The sequence below is a fragment of the Arachis hypogaea genome, chromosome 7 (genome assembly GCF_003086295.3).
Source record: "Arachis hypogaea cultivar Tifrunner chromosome 7, arahy.Tifrunner.gnm2.J5K5, whole genome shotgun sequence".
Classification (NCBI taxonomy): domain Eukaryota; kingdom Viridiplantae; phylum Streptophyta; class Magnoliopsida; order Fabales; family Fabaceae; genus Arachis; species Arachis hypogaea.
The window spans coordinates 24,436,346-24,440,007 of NC_092042.1; the positions used below are offsets into that span (position 1 = coordinate 24,436,346).

Here is a 3,662-nt window from a genome sequence, read left to right on the forward strand (position 1 = left end):
TTAAATTTTAATTTTAATTTTATTTTCCCCTTTAATTTTCGAAAATCACTAACTCTTTTTCAAAATTTATTTTCGAATTTCTCACTCTCTAATCTTATTCTATTTATTTATTTATTTACTAACACTTCTCTTCACCTCAAGAATTCGAACCCTATCCTCACCCTTGTGTTTGGATTCTTCATTCTTTTTCACTGTTATTCCCTTTCTTCTTCTACTAACACAAAGGAATCTCTATACTGTGACATAGAGGATCCCTCTTCCTTTTCTGTTCTCTTCTTTCTCATATGAGCAGGAACAAGAAAAAAGGCATTCTTGTTGAAGCTGATCCGGAACCTGAAAGGACTCTGAAGAGGAAACTAAGAGAAGCTAAATTACAACAATCCAGAGACAACCTTACTGAAATTTTCGAACAAGAAAAGAATATGGCAGCCGACAAGGTTATCAAACTCGCGAGTCTAGGTAAACTCATGGAGCTGACCTAGACTCGACTCGTAAACTTGACTCGTAGACTCGTACGAGTTTACCTGTTATAAATTTTTTATAAAAAATATATATATCATGTATAATATATATATATTTACTCAAATATAGGCACTCAAACTTAACAATTTTAACATAAAAAAACATAATAAATTAACATAATACTACAATTATAATTTATAACAAGTACTCTAGATCACACATTCAAATCCTTCATAAATCACAAATATGCATCTAGTTCAACATAAAACACACAATCACACAATCAAAACTTCATATAACACAACCAAAAACAAAAGAAAATAACAAAGCAACAATTAAATGTTCTAATAAAGTAAAAGATTAAAACTGAAATCCTCCAACATCTTCATCTTTCATGGCATCAACATCATCACCTTCACCATCTTCATCAGACATTTTGTATTTTTGTCCCTAAATCAACATTCAGATTCAGTTGCGAAGTTATCAAAGTTGATAAAATGAATAAATGATAAATAACAAATTCAGATTTCAGGATTCAATTGCCAAGTTATCCACTAGTCCACTATCAAAGTTGATAAATTTATAACCAATACAGCTATTAAAAACAAACTAAACTACAAATTAAATATAATACAATTGATGTTAGCTGAAACTATCTCATTTCTTTTAAGTATTGTAATATAATAAAATTCATGTTAGCTTCCTTCCAATCATTAACTATCTACCAACAATTGATGCTTATATGGATTAGCATCTGCATCTATGTGAGGCATGTGCACTGACAATCTGCAATACAAGCATAGCATAGCATATCAATTCACAAGAAAAAAGAAAAGAGAAGCTTCAAAAATAAATAAATCCCATAACAGAAGGAACAAAGTCATATAAAACTTGGTATATTTTTAAGGTAGAAACTTACAAACAGTCATTTTCATGTGAAATTAATAGTTGAGAATCAGTAAATAAAAATTTAGTTAAACTTGTCAAATTATCTAACAATTCTTAGTTATGAATTTTATATGAAAATAAATGCACGTGAGCCTTCATATTTTAGTATGCTTTTGTAAAACTGATTCTACGTAGAATCAGTTATATGAGTTACACAAATATGCTTTGATTGGGAATGAGTAATGACAAGTAAAAAGATTGAGCAACTGTACTTAAAGCAAACTGGCATCTAAACTCTAAACACGAATCTATGCATCCTCCAAATAAAGTTCTTTCCACCTCATTTTCCATAAAAGCAAAGCAAATTTAGCAACTAGAAGCATGATGAGTGCAATGATAAGGAATATGAGACAAACATTATCTAAAAACTCAACCAATTGGATTTGGAAGGACCATTGTGCAAGCACAGTCAAATTTGCACACCCTAACAAGGTTAAGAGCTAATAAACAAGTTAAAATATTGAAAAGCTCAAAGCTTTCAAAATCATGAGCCAACTTTACAACATGGACATCGAAAAACAAATAACAAATTACAAATTACAAGAATCAGCTATTAAAAACAAACTAAACTAACCCTAACATTTCAGAGTTTCAGTATTTCAGTTTCAGATATTCAAATTCTTCAACAAAAAATAACTAATTAAATAACTAACAGTCTAAGTATCTAACATTAATTAAACTATTAAAGCATCAGTTTAATTTTTGATACATTATTAACTTATTAAAGCATGTTTAATTTTTTTCCATCAAATTTCAATAACCAATTTTATCATTCATCACACCAAATGACCAGAATTTAAACTAAAAAAATTAAACTATTAATATCAGAAGTCAGAACCAAAATGGCAGAATCGATAGAAGCTCAAGCAGAACCGAAATTATTGATATTTAAATTTGGGAAAAAAATTACCTTGGAGAAGGAAGCTCAGGTAGAACCAAAGATGAAGAGAGGCAGCTCAGGCAACCTTCAGCTCAGGCAGAACCACAAAAGTGCAGAACAGAGGGCAAGGAACACAAACCAAAGGTGAGGAATGAGGGGAAGAACAGAAGTGCCGTGAAGCATCGAGGAACCTTCAGCGTCGTCGTCGGCCTTCCACTTCACCAACGAAGTGAGGACTGAGTAGTGGACATGAACGACAGTGGCAGCGCTGCACCACGAGGAAGAAGATGGCGCGGGATCCGTCCAGCCTCCGGTGTGGTGGCGCAGACAACGATGGATGGTGGCACGATGGGCTTGGAGAAGAGAGTGAGGGCTTGGAGTCTTGGAGAAGAGAGTGTTTCTCTATTTTGTGTGTTAGCATGGTTTGGCCGTTTGGGATTAGGGTTTCCTTACATGAACGAAGCCCTTTCCCTTTTTTTACCCAAAACGACGTCGTTTTGGCAAAAATGGGCTCCCAAATCAAACTCGGTGACTCACCTCAAACTCGCGAGTTTGACCGATTCTGTCCGAGTCTACCCAGAAATGAGTTTGTGTCCGAGTTAACTCGATTCTACTACCTAAACTCATAAACTCGTACGAGTTTACGAGTTAACTCGCGAGTTTGACAACCATGGCATCCGAAAATAATAATGCAAGGAGGATGCTTGGTGATTATACTACACCTACTTCCAAGTTTGATGGAAGAAGCATCTCAATCCCTGCCATTGGAGTAAACAATTTTGAGCTAAAACCTCAATTAGTTGCTCTAATGCAACAGAACTGCAAGTTTCATAGACTTCCATCAGAAGATTCCTATCAGTTTTTAACTGAGTTCTTACAGATTTGTAAGACTGTTAAGACCAATGGAGTAGATCCTGAAGTCTACAGGCTCATGCTTTTCCCTTTTGCTGTAAGAGACAGAGCTAGAACATTGTTGGACTCACAACCTAAGGATAGCCTGGACTCCTGGGTTAAGCTGGTCACTGCCTTCTTGGCTAAATTCTTTCCTCCTCAAAAGCTGAGCAAGCTTAGAGTGGATGTTCAGACCTTTAAATAAAAAGATGGTGAATCCCTCTATGAAGCTTGGGAAAGATACAAGCAGATGACCAAAAGGTGTCCTCCTGACATGCTTTCAGAATAGACCATTCTGGATATATTCTATTATGGTCTGTCTGAGTTCTCTAAGATGTCATTGGACCATTCTGCAGGTGGATCCATTCACCTAAAGAAAATGCTTGCAAAAGCTCAAGAACTTATTGACATGGTTACAAATAACCAGTTCATGTACACTTCTGAGAGGAATTCCGTGAATAATGGGATGCCTCAGAGGAAG

The 3,662-nt window shown here is 35.0% G+C and overlaps 1 non-coding gene across 1 annotated transcript; it reads right to left on the reverse strand.

Moving 5' to 3' along the window:
- Positions 1-3,353: 3,353 nt before the first annotated feature.
- LOC112704374 (small nucleolar RNA R71) lies at positions 3,354-3,461 on the reverse strand. The gene has a single exon (XR_003155000.1). It is a non-coding gene; the product is annotated as a small nucleolar RNA R71 (small nucleolar RNA).
- Between the last annotated feature and the right edge of the window lie 201 nt (positions 3,462-3,662).